General features: G+C 37.9%; 1 long non-coding RNA gene across 1 annotated transcript; it reads left to right on the top strand.

Moving 5' to 3' along the window:
- Positions 1–2,597: 2,597 nt before the first annotated feature.
- Positions 2,598–21,102, top strand: LOC140641761 (uncharacterized). Its single transcript, XR_012038361.1, has 3 exons — positions 2,598–2,828; positions 3,087–3,169; positions 20,166–21,102. It is a non-coding gene; the product is annotated as an uncharacterized lncRNA (long non-coding RNA).
- The last annotated feature ends 235 nt before the right edge of the window (positions 21,103–21,337 follow it).

The raw sequence follows: 21,337 nt of genomic DNA, 5'->3' as shown, positions 1-21,337 counted from the left end.
TTGTTTAATTTTATTTTTCCATTTTCTTGTTTTTGTTTGGGTTGCCTTTTTATCCTTTAAAATATTCAGCTGATTTTCTTTAATTTTTTAAAACTGAGATGAATAACATCTTGACTTTTTTTTTTTTCTAAGAGTTACTTTGGCTGCATTCAGTAGATGTGTTGAGTTTTCAAGGACATCATTTTCCGTATTATCTGCTGTTATATTCTTAATTATCATTCTGTAAGTGCATTGTGTTTATAGGATTTCTTTTACATATTCAGAGGTCTTGTTCATACTCTTGTTATTAATTTCATAATGGCAATTTTTGTGGCTTGTTCTGTATACAACTTTATCAGAGTACCTAAAGTTTGTATTACTTGGGGGATGGTGAGCTCTGTACAAAAACTCTGGAGAGGAATGATGGATGAAGAGCATATTTAGCTCTCTCCTTTAGTGTATTAAGGTCAAGGTTATCATAACGTTATTAAAGCTAATGTATGAAGAACAGAATTGCCAGTGTATCTCTGTGGGTTACACATATGATAAAGAAACTGGTGAAGATCTATATTATGCTATCAGAACTTTTTATATAAAGCTCATTTTCTTAATTATTTATTTGTCTATACCATTTCATCATTTACAGAATCATTTTCATAGATACTTTTCCTTTGATCCCTGGAAGAACTCTATGAGAAACAGACAGGTCGGCATGTGCTGTTAATCCACTTTACACAAGAGGAGATTAAGGCTCATGGAAGTCAATACTTGACTCAAGTCCCCAGCTTAATTAGTGGAGTATCAGGAAGTAGAACCCAAGCCCCTCACCTCCTAGTCCTATGCTTACTGCACAATGTCACGGTCCTCCAGGTCCTAAACTTAAGCACAGCAGTGTGGATTCTTTTCTAGTAGTTGGCTACAAATGATATATAATTTTAATAACATATGCTTATTTCCAGAGAAAGGATTTTACTCCCATTCTATGCCAGTGTTATTTTAATGTGTGATATTACATAGCAGGCTGCATACTCTTACATGAAAAAATTTTAGGAAAAAATGTTTGCATGTATCTATTTTTGCAGATCCATTCTAATTTAAGGAGTCATGATGATTGAAAACTGTATTTCAGAACAAATTAGAATAAAAATTTCTGTTACATCTTGACTTTTACCTCCTTTGAAGCCAATGTAATTCTAATGGAATCTGGGAAACATTTTAAATTTCTACCCTGAATTTCATGAATGAAGTCACAGGACAGGTGTGTGTTGGAATGGTATACTTTCCTGCCTGACTCACTGTATCAAAGAACTGAGCATTGGTTTCAATGCTTCTTAGGCCTGAGACATAGTTTAACAAATAAACCTATTTGTCCCTCTACTTAGTACTTCAAAGTTTATAAAACTGATTCCCAGAGACTCCCATGAGAAAGATGGGTCAAGGATTCATAGTCCTATTTTATTTTATTTTATTAAAAATATTTATTTATTTATTTATTTATTTATTTATTTATTTATTTATTTATTTATGAGAGAGAGAGAGAGAGAGAGAGTAGACATGGCGAGCAGGAGGGAGAGGGAGAAGCAGGGCTCTCTACAGAGCACGGAGCCTCACTTGGGTCTTGATCCCAGGACCCCAGGATTATGACCTGGGCCAGTGCTTAACTGACTGAACCAACCAGGCGCCCCTATAGTCTTATTTTATAAGTGAGGAAATAGACTAAGGGGTGTGATGACTCCTCCCTAGATTCACAATGGATGGAGTCTTAGCTTAAATCCATTACTTTGGCTTATGTTTAGAACTCTTTTTACCACTCATTCTGCCTTCCATGTGGTCAGCAGGGAGATCCCTAGAGAACCAGAAAGCTAAAAGTTTAAATTGTTTCAGACTGCAGTAGCAAAGTCATTGAGCATTTTGTTAAGACTGAAAAATAAGAAGGAAGCAGATTTTTAAAAAAGATTTATTTTTATTTATTTGAAAGAGAGGGCCAGGGGAGGGGAGGGTCAGTGGGAGAGGGAAAGAGAATCCTCAAGCAGACTCTCCACTGAGCACAGAGCCCAACGTGGGGCTCCATTACAGGACCCTGAGATCATGACCTGAGCTGAAACTAAGAGTCAGCTGCTTAATGGACTGAGCCACTTAGGCACTCCCAGAAGGAATCAGTTTTTTATAAGAAGTTATGAAATGTAAGATGTTATGCAGATCAATGTAGGAACTTAAAAAAAATTAAAACAAAATGAAACATATGCCTGTCCAACTTCATTGACATTATTTTCATAGTGACTAGTCTGTTTTGTCTTGTGTGTCCATGTTTTAGGTATCTATAGCATTACATCAACTAAAATGCTCACATGCATAAATACATGAGCACACACATGAGACAGAGGCACATGTATATATACTCATATGCATATGCTCCTATGTATTGAAACATTTTCCATTGAGTTTCCCCAGCAGCCCAAGAGAATTAGAGCTACTTCTAGGACAGAATCAGATGCTTTCTCCCAGGTCATGTTCATAGGCAATACAAAAACAGAGATTGCCTTCCAGAGTTTTATTTTACTTTATTTATTTATTTTTATTTATTTTTTTAAAGATTTTTTTTTTTTTTTTATTCATAGAGAGAGAGAGAGAGAGGCAGAGACACAGGCAGAGGGAGAAGCAGACTCCATGCTGGGAGCCCAATGCGGAACTTGATCCCAGGACTCCAGGATCACGCCCTGGGCCAAAGGCAGGCGCCAAACTGCTGAGCCACCCAGGGATCCCTGCCTTCAAGAGTTTTAGAAAAAAATCTGGCCAGTTCCCTGGATGGGCAAATAAATCAGGGCATACTCCACTTTGTTTGCATAAAGGTGAGGCAATTTGAGGGCATATCTCTCATTTCTGAATGTAGTCTCAGTGCTACAAATTTATCTCTTTTCTTCTTAACCTTATTGTGATCCCTCGCCATCCAACAGGGTGCTTTTTGAAAGTGTAGTCTTGGTTAACACTCTACTTCAGACTAACAGGCAGGAAGCCCTCTATTCTTCAAGTCTTAGTTGCATCAGTAGAGGAAGGCTGGGTCAGGGATTGGCAATTGCTTTTGTTATCACTGTTTTGTTCTTCTTCAGGTCTTTTTGCCCACGACATCATTGACATGGCATTGACTGCTCAGCTGTCCACTCAAGCAGTTGATATGATCATTGTCTTGAAGGTCAGTGATGATTCCCTAACCACCAGATCCAATGCCTTATTGTTGATCATCTTTCCAGAAATCTCTGCTTCTCCAGAGGAAGCCAACAGTCACCAGAGGGAGGAAACATGGATTTGGGAATGAGGGGAAGTAAGAAGAGCCTTAAACATTTTAAGGCGAAAATCAGGGAAACCAGACCATGTCTCAAGGTGGAGAAAGAAGATTGTGACAGGGACTCTATTTTAAATTAGACACCCCCATAATAGGAATGTGAGTCCCAAAACATTGGGTTCAGGGATGGGGTGGTTTAAACTTTCTATCTCATGCCAGGACTGATCTAAGACTAGAGCTTTGCTGTCCAAAAAACAAAATATAATGTAGGCCTCAGATGTGAGCTACACATATAGTTTTCAGTAATTTTCTAGTAGCCACATTTTTAAAAAGTATACAGAAATAAGTGAAGTGAATTTCAATCATGTATTTTATTTAACCCATATATATTTAATATTATTGTTTTAACATGTGATCAGTAAAACATTATTAATCAGATTTTTACATTCTTTTTCTCATACTAAGTCTGTGAAATCTGGGTTTATTTTACATTTATAGCACATCTCAATTTGGGCTAGCCCCATTTAAGTGCTCCATAGCCGCATGTGGCTAGTGGCTACCCTATTGGACAGTGCAGGTCTAGAGCGCAAGGGGCAAGACTCAAGTTTGTGGGAAGGAATCCAGTGGCCTTTGCTAGGGGAGGAATGACTCGGACTTCTGGGGACTGGACGCCTGCTAGTTGCCTGATTAATCTCATAAAAGGCAGATCTTAGCATGTCCTTTGATATGCTCAACAACATTTACTATCAAATAACAAAAACAACAGGCCTGTTGCAGTATCCAGATTTCTCAGTGTGACATGGAGGTCCTTCTTCGTGTCTACTCAGCCTCTTCTGATGGTGTTTTCTCCTTCCCACTCTCCCTTCATCTGCGATTGTGCCATCTCTGTTTTTCAAATGCACCAGAAGTCCTCTTTTGTAACATGTCTAGTTAACTAGTTTATTGAGAAAAGTCACTGAAAGAAGGACATTATAAAAAAGTATAAACCGAGGGGCGCCTGGTAGCTCCATGGGTTAAGCATGTGGCTCTTGATCTTGACCCTGATCTTGATCTCAGGGTGGTGAGATTGGCCCCCTGTCAGGCTCCAAGCTGAGAATGAAGCCTGCTTGGGATTCTTTCTCTCCCTTTCCCTCTGCCCTCCCCTCCCCCACTACACACTCTCTCTCTAAAAAAAAAAAAGTATAAAACTTACATAAATCTTAAACATTTTTATATTTAGAAGATACATTGTACATTCATATGAGGAAGGGATATGACATTTCTTTTCTTTCTTTCTTTCTTTTTTTTTTTTTTTTTGAGAGAGCGAGCAAGCTAGGTGTGGAGCCAATGGAGCCAAACTGGGGCTCAGTCTTACAACCCTAAGATCATGACCTGAGCTGAAATCAAAAGTCAGACACTTAACCCACTGAGCCACCCCAATGCCTCAAGATAGGGCATTTCTTTAAGTGTGAGTCATTTGACTGAAGTTCTTTATAATATTTCTTGTATAAACTAACTCATAATGCATAGTATATAGTAAACCTAGTTAAGGACAATCTGGTTATGGACCTTTTTTAAATTTTTACTCTTTTCTCCATAATCTTTGTGGTTCTCTTGGTCATATCTAAATTGTTAGCAAAAGTTTTTAGCATCTTACCTATAAGGGGTCCTTCCAAAACATTCAACTTAATTTGCATGGAATCAACAACTCTCTTTTCACATCATATTGGTTTATGTACTATTTAATTAAATTATATGTTACAATGATAAATACATCTGGCCTAAATAGGTTTGGCAAGAAATATAGCTGGCTCTTGGTAGGCATACAACTCATCTGGCGGAAGTAGGTGTGAACAGATGTTTCAGGATAGCCTACTGCCCTGAGCATTCAGCGGGTGTTACAATAGAGATTATAGAAGGAAGGGAGGATGCTGGTTAATCAAGTGAACTGGTTCACAGATTCTAGGGATTATATTGTCAATTTTTGTTGGTCTACCTTGTTCTTGCCCTGCATCTCCTCCTAGAATCCCTTTGTTTTCATCTCTAAACTCTTGCTGTAGAAAATCTTTGGTAGGCAGGGTACTGGCCCTCAAAATATATGCATAATCTAATCTCTGGAACCGGTAAATATGACAAATGGGATTTTGCAGATGTGGTTAAGTCAACAATCTTGAGATGGGGAGATTATCCTAGATTATCTGGGTGGACCTAATGTAATAACGGGGGTCCTCTAAAACTGAGAACCTTTTGTGATTATGGTCAGAAGGGATATTTCTTCTATGGAAGAAAGGCAGGAAGAGCTGAAACATTGTGGCCTCGAAGCATGAATGAAGGCCCCAGAGCCAAGGAATGTTTGTGGTCTCTAGCAATGAAAAAGCAAGGGAATGGATTTGCCCCTACAGCCTCCAGAAAGGAATGTAGTCCTGCTGATACTCTGATTTTAGCCAAGGGAGACCTATGTTGGACCTCTAATTTACAGAACGGTAAGATAATAAATTTGTGTTGTATTAAAGCCACTAAGTTAGTGGTAGTTTATTAGTAGAAATAGAAAGCTAACTCTCTCTCTCTCTGTCTCTCATGAATAAATAAATAAAATCTTAAAAAAAAAAAAAGAAATAGAAAGCTGATACAATCTATTCAGTTGTCCAAACTCATCACAAAATCCTCTGTGAAGATTTTCTTGATACCTGTGATTTGGTATGAACTTTTCCTCTTTTAGATTTTATATCCTTTTGATGATACTGACTTTAATTTTCCTCATATTGTAGTCATCATTACCAACTATAGGCTTTTGATCAGCAGGGATGGTACTTAATTTTGTACCTTATATTTGGATAGTCTCTAGGTTTTGTCCTTGAGTTCATACAAACCTGTGCTCTGCAATAGTGTAGCCACATGTGGCTATCTAAATGTAAATTAATTAAAGTGAAATAAACTTTAAAATTCAGTTTTTTAGTCTCATTAGCCACATTTCAGAAGTTCTATAGCCACAGAGTTAATGGCTATTGTATTGAGCAGCACTGATATAAAACATTCCCATTACATCAGAAAGTTTTATTGAATAGTGCTGTTCTAGACTGTTAGTTTTGGTATACGTGAACAATAATTTCTTGACTCTTATAGAGGTGTTTTGACTAAGATGTATTTGAGGGCAATTGTTATGCTCTGACCTTTCTTTTGAGAAGGAGGCTTTTGAAATACACATTTCATCTGTATCAATCAGGGTTCTGGTAGGAAAGCCATGACCATTGCTTCAAAGGAAGAGTCTTCAAGGACAGCAAGGTGTGGATAAGAATTTAGAGAACTAACAAAAAATGTTGAGGCAGCCAGAGTTTAACACAGTGGGAAGCTCTTACCATTATGAGCTGATGGATTATTGGAGTCATCAGGACAATTACCCGAAAGAGCTGCAGTACTGAAGACAGGCAGTCTCTAACAGAAATGTGATCAAAGCAGATAGAAGCAGGGAAGGGATTCTTCAACCTTTATCCTCTTCTGACTGCCAGTCTACAGCTGAACGCAACCTGGAGCCAACCAGGAAGAAGACTGGGAGAGACAGTCTGTGGGGTGAGTCTCCTGTGCACAGAGGAGAGAGAAAGGCAGAGAGCGAGTTGGGGGCAGAGACAAATAGAAAATAATTAGCACCATGGTTAAGGGCATTACACCACATTCCTCAATTTAGAGATAATTATTTTAGAGGTAAGTGATTAAAAAAAGTTTCCTTCTCTAGATGGATAGCTACATTTCAGCATCACAAGTAAGAATAATGCTCTTTTGCCATGACGTTCTAGAAGTTTGGAGTAAACTCTGTAGTCTATGTGAGGTCATTTGGCTTACCTATCTGAGCTTCTCTTTCCCTGGCCTATACCTCTTTTTTTTTTTTTTTTTTAACTTTGTCCTCTTTTATTTTTAACTTATATTTTCCCAATTTGACTGCAAGCATCTCTTTGTGTTTACATTGTGAAATGAGGCAAGAATAAAGCAAATAGATAAATGCTCTTTTAAAAAAAACCCTCAGAATCTCCTAGCATTGTGTCTTGCCCACAGTTGGCTTGTTTAGTTAAGTGCAGACAAATTCAACCAGGCAGGTAAATAATTTATATGGTAATTTCTATTTCTACCCATAGCTAATACGGATTATTCTGTTCAATATCTATTTCTTCTACCTAAAATGTCTAGATAACGTCTAAATTACTACATCCTCAGGGGGCATAATAAAGGGAACTTAAAACCGAAACTCTGATAATGCAAGTGAAGTTTTAACTGTATGAGTCACAAACTCAAAAAAAGAGTTCTTCCATCATGTCCTGACTGTTTTGGTGAGAGCTGGGGACTTTTATGAGTAAATTTTACAGAACTAGGCAAGATGAAATAATACCTGCCTAAAATGAATACATGGCTGGAGATTAACTGTCATAATTTTGCTTCTCTTCACATTCATTCTTTCCCCCCACAATGAACTGTTCTGCTAAAGTCCCAGATTCTTAGATACAAAGATGAGAAAGGAAAGTTGAAGAGAATTCAGGCCTGTAGAAATCCTCTTTGGTTTCTGTGTTCAAATTTTTAGCATCCCATGCCTCGAAAATATTTTGCTATTTTAAAAACTGACCATAGGACATTCTAGGAATAAAATAGATATCCATTCACTATCTCCCATCTCTTCACTCCCAATTTTTCTACAGGTTCATTAAATTGTGCTTTCATAGTTTTTCAATGTCCAGAAACAATGAAAATTATCAAATTAAGAAACTTAACAAAAATTATCAAAATCTCCCTTTAGTCATATTTCTTTTTGGCAACATGTTCTCAGTTCCCTTTTCCCATCTTTCTAATTGGTCATATATTATAAATAGGTTAGCATTTTGGATATTTACGTTTTATTCCATCTGGCCATAATTCTTTTTCTTTTTAATTGGGGGCAAATTATATTTGATATATTTCATGGAAGGCACATTCTATAATAACACAGGTATGTCTTTTGGGAGCTCATTGATAGAGTGTCAGGAATTAAAATTCGACTTGTGAGATAGAATATAACAACTATAATCTAGACTTAAGATAAATAAATATTTTTTAAAGTTTATAAAAATACTTCTCTTTGGAGGAAAGCAGGGTTATATTTTCTAAAATCAACTAAATTAATAAAATACTTTTCTAGATTGCAAAGTTACTTTTGTTCACAAATATGAAATATTTTATGCATAACCTCATTTATAATACTATTTGATACATTTCATGTAATATTTCTTTATTAATAATCTCAAATGAAATGATTAAATTAACTTTTACTCGTTTTCACTTTTGCTCTAAATGGAATTTCCAGCTATTAAATTCTAAGGAAGAGAGTATTTATAGGAAGCCTTTAAAAACTGAGGACAGAGAAAAATCATCAACATTATACTACTACATGTTAAGTCCTCAAGTTTACTGGGAAATAATGGCCTCTACTCTATCAAGCAGAAAGAGAAAACCTTCATCTTCAGGAATATAGATTGTAAATAGAAGGAGGAAAATGTGTTTGAAGCTCATTGACCTCTGTCCAATTAGTGTTGTTATTTTTTCTGAGCTCACATTAGTGGTGACATCTACTTCAAATGCTATCCTCTATTATCTTCACAGACTTATATAGACTAAAGTTTCTCCCCCCAGATTGTGATGATTTCCAATGAATTACTAGCAGAAGACACTGGATTTGGTTTCCTATGTAGAACTATGTGAAATCACTGATATTTGACTATTTCTTTTGACTTTATAAAAGTGGTTCAGGCTACTATTACAGAATATATTTTATAAAGACTAGGACAGAATAGCTGTTTTTGTTTTGTGTTTTGTTTTTGTAGGAGACTTACCTATCAAGAGGGATTTTAACTAAATATTGGAGAGGAGAGTAAAAATGCTAAATATAAGAGCAACATGGATTGCAGTAGGTAGGACCTCAAAGAAGCCAGTGGGAAATAGTGCTCAGAAATTCTCAGGGGAAAATAACAGGTCAGGTAGCATTTCTATACCAATGCACATAAAATGTATTATTGATATAGTAACCATGAAAGATAATACACTGCAATTCTAATAAGGGCTCTGTCCCTCCAGATTGATGCCACATTTGTAGGGTCTGAGAGAGCTGTTAGAAGTTGAGGCTAGTTAAACAGTCTTTAGCACCAATGGAGATATCCTTCCTGGTTGATCTTGGTGCATTAACCAAGACTTATATGATCAACCAATCTGTATTTATCCTTCTGACACATAAGTGTATTTTGAAATACTTGATCAGATATAATATTAAGAGGGATATAAAACTTTATATCTGTGGTCTTCTGTGTGAGAAAAGCAGATGAGATTTGTTCTGTCTTGTTCTTTTAAAGATTTTTTAAAATTTATTTATTCAAGAGAATGAGAGAGAGAGAAAGAGAGGCAGAGACACAGGCAGAGAGAGAAGCAGGCTCTATGCAGGGAGCCTGATGTGGGACTCGATCCCAGGTCTCCAGGATCACACCCTAGGCTGAAGGCGGCACTAAACTGCTGAGAACAGGCTGCCCTGTTCTGTCTTGTTCTTGGTGAACTTATGCATGCCCTTGTTCTACTCCATTCCAAGTATGATTGTCATCTTCTTCTTTTTAAAAGATGTTATTTATTTATTTATTTCAGAGAGGAGGAAGGAGCAGATGAAGAGGGAGAGAGAATCTCAAGTAGACTCTGTGCTGAGTGCAGAGCCTGATGCAGGGCTCCATCTCATGACCCTGAGATCATGACCTGAGCTGAAACCAAGAGCCAGATGCTTAATGGACTGAGCTACCCAAGTGCCGCCCCCCTCCCCCCCACCGATTGCCATCTTCTAATGCCTTCCTGGCTGTTAAGGAATTAAGTCTCAGCCCTTATATTTGACCACTTTATTCTCTCCCAAGACCACTGAGGCTGACTTTTGTGCTTTTGGGGTTTGCAAAATCAAAAAACTTTCCAAAATAATTACATAAGCTGAGAAGATGAAGTACTTTTAATCAAAAGGGCACTTGCTACAGACTTAAAGAATCTATATAAGGTAAACCAGCAATGTCAGTAGATGCTCAGGGCCTCTTGAGAACTCCATCTTCCTTTCCTATTGTACCAGAAGAGCAAGACTGGCATCCAGCATGCAGTCAAGAGAAGGACACCAGGGAAGGCTCTGTGCTTTGTTGATGAAGTGTTTGTGGATCTATACTCCTTGGAGCTAGAAAAGCCAGCAAATTTATGTGAGTCAGTTTTAGAGTTTCTTCACAACTGGAGGGTTGTCATTTCAAGTGGCTTGAAATACAATGGCTCTTCTAATTATTCAAAATGAGGAGAAGGGAGTAAATGCAGCTCTAGGCTGGCCTCAGACAGGGAAAGTGGACACTACCTACCCATGCCAACATAACATTCATTGAAGTCATAATTTGGTGCAAAGTAAGAGTTAAGATTCCTTAAAAGGTTTAAGAAATCAAGACATCCTTTTTCTTTATTATTTTTTTCCTGATACTTCTTCTCTACCCGATTACATTTTTGGATTGAGATCTATGTTTTTCCTGGTTACATGAACTCATTTATTAGGGAAAAGAGTAGGGAAGACACATATGCATTCAAAATGCCAAATTGCTGTGTGCATGTGTGTATGTGTGTGTGTGATAGGTATGTATGTACTAGTATTTTATTTATTTATTTATTTATTTATTTATTTATTTATTTATTTATTTATTTATTTATGAGAGACACAGAGAGAGAGAGAGAAGCAGGCTCCATGCAGGGAACCTGATGTGGGACTTGATTCTGGGACTCCAGAATCACACCCTGGGCTGAAGGGAGGCGCTCAACCGCTGAGCCACCCAGGCATCCCCAAGTACTATCATTTTAAACATGCCTTCTGAACTCCTATGGAATTCATACTGGTTGCTGATGATCACACCTTTATTTTCTAGTACTTTCAAACAAAAATACACGTTGTCATCCTTTGTAGGAGCTGGTTACTTTTACTGTTTTTCTTCCCTATTTTCATTTTATCCAGTTCATATAATGAAAAGGCCTTATTTTCTGTTTCCATTTCCTTACAGAAAGGCAAATGCCAATGTTTATAAACTTATATGGTCTTGTATAGCCTTGTTGAATACCTTTCTCCCAACAAGATACCTGTTGCCCTGACTATCCTTCATTAGAGAAGTTGAATTAGTGCTTTGCTGCCCTGCTGCCATGGGGGAAATGTAATTTGAACCACCCTTATTTAGCTGCGTTGAGTTCAATGGGGATCACCAGTATTTCCCAGATAGGATTGTTTTGTCAGAAATGGTGTGTTGGCTGAATGAAAATGCAACTCTGTTTTCAAAGCAGCCAAGGTTAGTTTTCTGAAAGTGATTTACTTTTAAAAGAATCCTTGGTTCATATTTCCTAATAAGTTATGCTGTGTTTTAAAATATTTGCCATCAAATTTACCCAAGTTCAAGACAATTTTTTATTTTTAATCCTATCTGCAAATAAATGTGTTTTCCCCCCTTTTGTATGTACAGAGTTGCATGAGGTGGAGAAAATACCCGTATCTTGACAAAAAGAAGCCCCTTCTACAAATAGAAGACACACAAAAGAGACATTTTAACCAACCAAACGAAAAATGCCATTGCACAACTGTGATTCTCCCAGGGAAACTTGTATTTGTTAGGTGCACTCTTTTAAAAAAATGACATTAAGGGAGGTTCACACATCTCTAGTAGTTCAAGTGGGGCTTAGCTCTTGGCATGATTAGCAAAATGGGTTTTCCAACACATTTGTTTTGGGGACTTTTTTTCACCCATGAGTCTTTAATCTGATTGCCAGACCCTTCCCTAATTTCATTGTTCTGTGTTTTTTTTTTTTTTCTCTTTCGAAGATGCTCTTGTGTAAAATTTACGGGCACATTACTCAGCCTGGCAAGAGTGGGGGAAAATGACCATTTCCTGACATTCACTTTTTAAGGAGATTTGCTTGCTACCCTGTTTGACTGTGCTGGCATTCTCCCTATATGTTGTTATGTGGTGTGACATCTAAGAAACACTTCATTCTAAAAGATATTTTATCCAAACACCTTCTTGGTGTCGCTGTGTAAATAAAACTTTAGGGTCTATGCCATGATGCAGTTTTGATATAAGAACAAATCTGTGGGTGCCTGGGTGGCTCAGGGGTTAAGCATCTGCCTTCGGCTCAGGGTATGATCTTAGGATCCTGGGGTCAAGTCCCGCATCCCACTCCCAGAGGGAGCCTGCTTCTCTCTCTATGTCTCTGCCTCTCTTTCTGTGTCTCTTATGAGTAAATAAATAAAATCTTTAAAAAAAAAAAGTGAATCTGTTATTCTCGTCCTCCTTTATAATAAACCCTTTTTATTCCTCCCTGGCAGTGACTTCCTCTTCTGAGACTAAAATGAAAGCTTTAATGTATCTTCCTTCTGAATCCAGGTTCACTTGGCTGAATATAAACAAAAGAAGATTCATGGGTTCACACAGACCCTGTGCTGTGTGTGGCTAAAACCAGTTTTCTCTCCCTAGCATAGATCCTTGAATATATCACCGGTTAGTGGCTCCACCTTTCCCTTAAAGTCCGTCAGCCAATCTAGTCTGGTGTCTTGTCTTTTGACTTAAGGGATTGGCCATTTCTAATCTTCTCCACATCCACGTGTCCACCTCCTTATCTTTCCATACCCAACTAGTTGCTATTTCATCACAAAGCCTCTCATGAGCCCCCTTGTCCCCCAAATGAAGGTAATCTCTTCCTTCTCAAATTCTTTTTTTTTTTTTTTAAAGATTTTATTTATTTATTCATGAGAGACACCAAGAGAGAGAGGCAGAGACACAGGCAGAGGGAGAAGCAGGATCCATGCAGGGAGCCCAACGTGGGACTCGATCTTGGGACTCCAGGATCAGGCTCTGGGCCCAAGGCAGGTGCTAAACAGCGAACCACCCAGATGTCCCTTCCTTCTCAAATTCTTGAGCACTTTGTCTATGCTTCTCTCTTATGCCTCTGAGCATTTTCTCTTTGTTCCTGGAGTTATTTTACTGCATGGTTTCCATATTAGAAGATAAGATATTCAAACAGGAACCATGTCTGATTCTTTTTGTATCTGCTTTGGTCTCTGGCAGCACAGAACTGACATATAGGAAGTGCTCAGAAATACTGAATGCTGATGAAGAAATGAATAAAAGGAGCAAGTTAGATCTTCCTTGGAGCATAGTATTAGGCTTGATTAATCATCAAGAGATGGATTAAGGGATGCCTGGGTGGCTCAGCAGTTTAGCCCCTGCCTTTGGCTCAGATCGTCACCCTGGAGACCCGGGATCGAGTCCCATGTTGGGTTCCCTGCATGGAGCCTGCCTGCTTCTCCCTCTGTCTGTGTCTCTGCCTCTCTCTCTGTGTGTCTCTCATGAATAAATAAATAAAATCTTTAAAAAAAAGATGGACTAAGATCAGCTATCTTTATTGAAGTCTTGTGAAGCAGGAATGAGCTTAAACCATGGGGGAGGGATCCTGGCTCAACCAAATTTAAGGTGTGGCAGCCCATCAGGCAAGATCCAGAATCCTTTACCAGAGAGGCTTGGAATTTCCTTCCTTAAAGTTTTCAAGGTAAGCTTTTGAGCTATATATGTGGGTAGGTCGGAAAGGAGTGGGGGATTTAGGAGAACTCTCTTCTGGATATATTGTTGTTTCTAGGAAACCAGTCCAAAGCAAGAATTTCCACAAATCAAAAATCATGGCCCAAGAGGTCCTAGAGGGCTTCCAAGAATGAATGGGAAGCTTGATTCTACTTTGGAGAGACAGCATGTGTACTCTCTTAAACATTTAATAAAATGAATAATAAAAATTATTGATGACACCAGAATAGCAGCCTGGTTTTAGTATAATGCTTTTAGCCCCAACCCCTGAAATTTCTCAGAACATGCCTTGAAAAACCACCTATCCAAGAAAATATACTTTGCTGGGAGGATGGTCAGCTTTGGATTAGCTATGTAAAATCTCTTTCCATCATCGGTTATTTAATTCCAGGAGTCTCTACCATAGTCACATCTCCCATTAGGCACATTGATTTTTTTTTCTCAAATCTCTCATGTTGCTAGAATTGTTATTTTCCCCAAGAAACCCAAATCATGGTCTTCTTTGCGTCCTCCTCGCACCTGTCTCCCAATCAAACATTTATAGGTCCAGGTCCTCTTCTTTACCACTTTCCTTGAGAATAGAAACTGGCTTTGACTTATCTTTGTATTCTGAAAGTCACTAAGGCTATGCATGGCACAGAGAAAGTCTTGGACTTTGGCTTCGTGAGAATATGGACTATGTCTCATTCAGTTTTGTGATCCCAGTACTCAGTGTTGAGCTCTGATAAACATGTTGAATTATGAATGAATGAAAAATAATACATTTCCAGGAAGGAAGGTATAGTCCATCCTGCTCCCAGTTCCTTTTCTTTTTTTAATTGTAGTTGTGTAACACACAACGTTACATTAGTTTCAGATGTACAACATAGCGATTCAATAACTCTATACCTTATGTTCTGCTCACCACAAGCGTAGCTGCCCTTTGTCACTATACAACACTATTACAATAGCATTGATTCTATTCTTATGCGCTCCTTCTGTCCCTGTGATTTATTCTAAAACTTGCTTCCAGTTCCCTTTCAAAAAGAGACAGTATGGAGTCAAATGGATGGTTAAAATGTTGACTCTTCTATGGTATGGTTAGACCTTGGGCTTATCACTATTCCCTGGATTTCAGTTTTTTGCTTTCATAAGAAGGGGAAGTTAAGTCTTAGATCTAATTGTGTGTGTGTGTATGTAAGACAGGAGGTAAGAGCGGGGAGAGAGAGAGGGAGAGAAAGACAGAAAGATAGACACACAGAGAATTTCCTTGAGGAAAGAGAAATAATCTTTCTCACAATTAGTCTTCGTTTATATAAATTACCACAGGGTGATACCAAGGCCAAGAAAAGTTGAAGTTTAGAGTTCAAAGGGGTCCTTTTATCTCCTGAAGCTTGAAGAAGGATTGATTTATGTTTGCAGCCTTGACTTGGCTCTACAATCTTGGGATCTAAGAATGATAAATCACATCAGCAACTAAACTCATCCTTTATAGTTTACAAAGTACCTTTGTTTGCCAGCTTTTCTTTCTTTCTCCTTTCTTTCTTTCTTTCTTTCTTTCTTTCTTTCTTTCTTTCTTTCTTTCTTTTCTTTCTTTCTTTCTTCTTTCTTTCCTCTCTCTCTCTCTCTCTCTCCTACTGATATTTTCCAAGTACTTTCAAGTCTTTAATCTTCATGGAACCTTGTAAATACTATACAAGGTAGCTTGGGTAGATAAGGTTATAGTTTCTTTTTTCTTTTGTTTTTTTTTTGTTTTTTAGGGTTTTTTTAGGTTTTTTTTTTTTTTTTAGGTTATAGTTTCTAATTGCATTTTGGCTTTAGAATTATATAGTCTTTTAATTAAAAAATATTTTTATGCAGACATATAACCAGCCTTGGTTTAGAATATTAGTTTGCCTCTTACTAGCTGAATGACCTTCAGCAGGTCACTTGATCTCTCTGAAACTTGGTCCCTCATCTGGGTTAAGAGCAGTGGTTACTACACAGGTTTGTTGTGAGCATTAAATAAGATAATGCTTAGAGAGCACATGTTTCACCTGAATCAGTAAATGCTAAAATAAAATAACTACTATTATTTGATGATTTCTTGACAAGGGGCAATTCTTTCCTAAAGTCTTTTAGGTTGCAGGCAACCTTAGCATCATTGTTTTTTGATAATACTGGAAGTAAAAGCTCTCAGTTCTATGAATTTGGGTTTGATGTTGGTGTTGGGTTTGGAGGTTTTAACTCAGGATCCTTGACTACCATTCTTCTTGGAAATTTTTTTGTTCTTGTTTTACATTTTTTCTTGGAGTTGCTATTGAGCAGAAACTTGGAGCCAACCCACTTTATTTATTTATTTATTTTGAGCCAACCCACTTTAAAGAGTGGGATCTCTCATGCCATTTCCAAGATTCATGCAGGCTTTGTCTTTGGTCATTTTTATATCACTGTCTGTACCCTGGGCCACTTCTGAAACAGGAAGAAGTTCAGAAAGTTCCTTTTGCTTTTCTGTTTTTCATAAATCATGATCTCCTCGGTGACATAGTATTTCTTGGCTGGCAGAGATCCTGATACTTGTCCAAGTACAGGCTTGGCCCATTTACCTATGTATGATTCCTAAAGAGCACTGGTTAAAAAGCTTTAAAAAATGCTATTAGAGTTATGTAGAGCAAAGACAGAAGCAGCAAAAGGTTTGTTGCTACTGAGTCATCATTGGCTTTGTCATTATTGTCCTTGCTACTCAGAATGTGGCCATAAGAGCAGCAGCACCAACAGCACCTGGGAGCTTGTAAGAAATGCAGAGTCTCCTCCTGACAACAGACCTACTGAATCAGAATGATCAGATTCTACATTTTAACAAGTTTCTCGGGTAAATCTATGCCCAGTACAGTTTGGAAAAATACTGCTCTAAAAGACGTGTCCTCAGTCCAACCCAGTGACAAGCCATGCCCAAAAGATACAATGGCAGACTGGCTGTGCGTCCTCACCAGATTAATTCCCATACTGACTATTATTAACTCACTTGGTTCTTGAGCTTGTTTCATTTTATTCTGGTTTTTTTTTTTTTTTTTTTTTTTTTTTTTTTTTTTTATGATAGTCACAGAGAGAGAGAGAGAGAGAGAGAGGCAGAGACACAGGCAGAGGGAGAAGCAGGCTCCATGCACTGGGAGCCCGACGTGGGATTCGATCCCGGGTCTCCAGGATCGCGCCCTGGGCCAAAGGCAGGCGCCAAACCGCTGCGCCACCCAGGGATCCCCCATTTTATTCTGTTTTGACACCTGTTCCCTGCACTATCTTTCCATTTATACCATTTTGGCAACTCACTGAAATTTAACTTTGGGGATGCTTGACTCCTCTGCTTTGCTTACCACTTCACAATAAGCAGGGTTTTCCTGCATATTGCTGGTCCTGAACCCCCCCCCCCCCATGTCTATCTGTTTTCAGGCGAAGCTCTCATTAGGCAGTCCCTCACTACTTCCCATGCGCAAGCTATAGTCAACAGGACCTTTCAAAAGGTATGATCAAGAATTGTGTGTGTATGTGTGTGTGTGCAGTGCATATGTGGCCAGATATACTGAGCCACAAAGGAAAAGTATAGATATTAGTGAGATGATTTATGAATATGGTGATAACTATTTTAAGAGATGGTAGCTCTTCTGTGCTGACTAGACCTTCTTCTTAAATGTGGGCGCTATACTTGCCATACGTAATTTTTATTAAATAAGACTTGTATGACTGATGCCCTTAGAATGAATTTTTAAATATTCGATTCTGTTTTTCTTAAAACAAATCAAGGCACTGGGGAAAGATATGATTTTTAAAGATTTTATGTTTTTGGTGAGAGAGGAGCTTTTGAATTTCTTCTACATTGAAATTTTTTTGTGTGCACAGCAAAATACCAGAAGGAAATAAATTCAGTACAAAGGAATGAGGAGCATAATGACCTTGGATGTTTTCATCATATTTTTTGAAATATTCTTCCTCCCTTTTGTAAGGTTTCATTGTGAAATAACACCCTTGTCAAAATGTCTAAGCACTCCCATAATAGGTGATGGAGAAATGGTGACAGAAAGAAAACAGGGGCTTCTAGCTCACGAATATAGCATCCAGACAAAGCTTTCCACTCTTACCTGCTTCATAAGACTAAATTCTTTAGAACCACAGTCTTGATGAAAGTAAAAATGACTGTCAATAATGTCCACTTTCTCTGAGAGAGACTTCCAACTTTAATGTTATTAAAAATGAGGTTTCACCTATTTTTAACTTTCTCTTTGGTTACCACGGTTGTTGTTTAGACATTAGCAGGAAAAAAACTAGTAACACCTATTTTATGTTAACATATGCTAATGAGCTAAGAAATATTTTTCTTCCCTCTAGTTTGGAAATCTTGATATATGTGGGGGGAAAAAAACTTGCATTAATGATGGTTCATATGTCTGTCATTTAATTAGAACTAGGGGATATCTCATGATCTGGTACTCCCAACAAGACTTACTGCTTTCTTGTCCTTTTCTCCCAGTGCAAGGATGCATGATTATATTAGGATTAAATAAGATAATGACAGAAAAATACTTGCAAACTGCACATTACCATGTACTATTATTCTGTCCTATAAAATTAAATGTATAATCTGATGAAGAAATTGAAACAAATGCCCTATTAGCTGATGATGACTTAATATATAGAGTGTCTAGGTAAAAGTTGCTTTGTGACTGACATTTGCAATGTATTATGCTAAAGAAGTGAGTAATGTGGAGTTTTTTTGCACCAAGGCACTGTATTTAGGGTTGCTTTTGTCAGAGTGACTTGTCTTCTCACCCCTAAAATCAAAACTTGGCCAGTTACTTGGGCTCCACCACAGCAGTAGAGTATCCTGGCATGGTACAATCCAGTGGCACTGCCTGAAATCACATGGTTTATCAGAGGACTTTCTTTGTCTTGATGAGAGGGGCTGCATTTTCCTATGAGCCAGATCTTCAGTATACTGCTTTGAAGAAGCCATTTCAAACTTTTGTTTAAAAATCTTAATACATTCGACTTCTAAAATTTTCTAGTACATAAAAGTAAGTTACAGTGTATTAGCTGTGCTGTCCAGTATAGCAACCTCTAGCCACAGATGGCTATTGAGGATTTGAAGTATGGACAGTATGAATTGAGACATGCATTTAGTGAAAAATGCACACTGGATTTCAAAAGCTTAGTAAAGAGGGGGGAGGGGAGAGAATGCAATAGTGAAATATTTCATTAACAGTTTTTTGTTGATTAATGTTGAAATACTTTGGATATATCTATTTCCTTAGTCCACTCAGGCTGTTATAATAAAATATGACAAACTGAGTAATTTATAAACAGCAAACATTTATTTATCATAGTTCTGGAGGTTTGGAAGTCCAAGATCAAAGTACCAGCAGATCTGATGTCTGGTGAGGGCCCATTTCCTGGTTTATAGATGATAGTCTCTTCACTGTAATCTCACATAGCAGAAGGGTCAAGGGAGCTCTTGGTGTCTGTTTTATAAAGGGACTAATCCCATTCATGACGGGCTCTGCCTTTGTACCTAAGTACCTCCCAAATGCTCCCTTTCAAATACCAACACAATGAGGATTAGGCTTTGATATGTGAATTTTTGAGGAGGCATGTTTAGTCCATAGAATTGGGTTAGATGAAAAATGTTATTAAAGTTCATTTTGTTTCTTTTTTTTTTCTTTACTTCTAAAAATATGGCTACTAGAAAACTTTTAAATTATATATATATCAAAAAAGCAGAGAGGATAAAAGTTGTGAGGAAGTGAAGGAATCTATTGGTCAGGGTCACCTTGCAGTTCTGACTTGGGCCAGTAGGGTTAGACCACGGTATGATTCTTTTCCATGCGGTAAGAGGATATAAGTCGTAACAACAATGGCCCTTGAAAAGGACGTAAGTTGTTGTTCCTTCCATAAATGTAGAGTTGAAAATCCCTTCAGCCAGAGAAGACACAGGCAACAAATGGAAGGAACCTAGAAGGGTTTGTGATGCTAAGTTGCTCTGAAAGCTTTAAACATACCCAACTCAGCAGTAAATCTTAGGAGATTCGGTCTCTCAGTAAGAGACTCAGAGTGAGCTTGTGGACTTACACAGGAGTGAGTGCTTGCGTGAGTTTCCTTTGCTTGCCTTCTCCCTGAGCTCACTAGGACAGCCTCTTTCTTTTCTCACACTCAGAGCTTTTCACTTTTTGTTCTGCAGTTTCCAGACTCCACATTTCCTCCACTTTTAGAGATGTGTACATTTTCCTCCCTCCCTTCTTATATTCCCTGTGTTTTTCAGGATTAGTGACTACTTCTGCAGTCATACCTGTGTATTCTTTTAGTCCCTTAGCATATTTACCTCAGCTGGACAACACGAATACTGCCTCTCAAGAGAAACTTTTCTTGACTACCTCTACTGCCACCCCGATCTAAAGTGAGTCCTCAATATAATCTCATCCAAACTTTTCCTTTTATCATAGCTTTTATTATAACTTGTAATGATACATTTTGTGATTAATTGTGATGTCACCTTTCCCACTGCATTGTAACAGTAAGATGAGATCTGGCTTTCTGGTTCTATATGGTGGTCCCAGTGCCTGGTACATATGAGGCACCAAATAAATATTTGTTGAATGGATGGATGGATGGATGGATAGATGGATGGATGGATGGATGAGTGGATGGGTGAATAGATGGACAGATGGATGGGTGGACTTATCACAAGAAACTCTCTTAATGTCATTTTTCTCATCATGACACTAATTCCATTTTGGCAATCTTTTTTCTTCTCTTTTTGGGGATCCTTTTGTGAAAAAAGAAAGGCATGGCACAGGCTGAGTGATTTTGCCATTGTCAGTTAGTTGACATCCATGGACCCTCTGTGTCTTCTTCTCTGCCTTCGTCTTATAAGGACAGTTGTGAATACATTTAGAGCCCATCTGGATAAACCAAGATGATCTCACCATTTTAAGATCCTTAACTTAATCATACCAGCAAAGTCCCTTTTGATGTATAAGGTAACATTTCATAGGTTCCAGGGATTAGGACCTAGCTTATCTTTGGGGACCATTATTCAACCTACCACAATGAGAAAAACAAAAGACTAAATTTTAACTTTATATGATAAAAGTTTATATAGGCAAGAGATTAATTATACAACATGGGTAAATAAACCAGAATAAGTGGTGTATGTATTTCAGAGTATGGTGGTTTTCTGTGGTTTATGGGTAATTTTTACTTCTTTTTTTTTTTTTAATTTTTTTTTAAAATTTATTTATGATAGGCACACAGTGAGAGAGAGAGAGAGGCAGAGACACAGGCAGAGGGAGAAGCAGGCTCCATGCACCGGGAGCCCGATGTGGGATTCGATCCTGGGTCTCCAGGATCGCGCCCTGGGCCAAAGGCAGGCGCCAAACTGCTGCGCCACCCAGGGATCCCTAATTTTTACTTCTTAATTTTTGTTTATCTGTATTTAAAATTTTTAAAATGCATATGTATTTGATTTATGAAAAGA

The sequence above is a fragment of the Canis lupus genome, chromosome 10 (assembly GCF_048164855.1).
Source record: "Canis lupus baileyi chromosome 10, mCanLup2.hap1, whole genome shotgun sequence".
Classification (NCBI taxonomy): Eukaryota; Metazoa; Chordata; class Mammalia; order Carnivora; family Canidae; genus Canis; species Canis lupus.
Note: the sequence above shows the minus strand (reverse complement) of the source record. Positions and strands in the feature narration are given on the sequence as shown.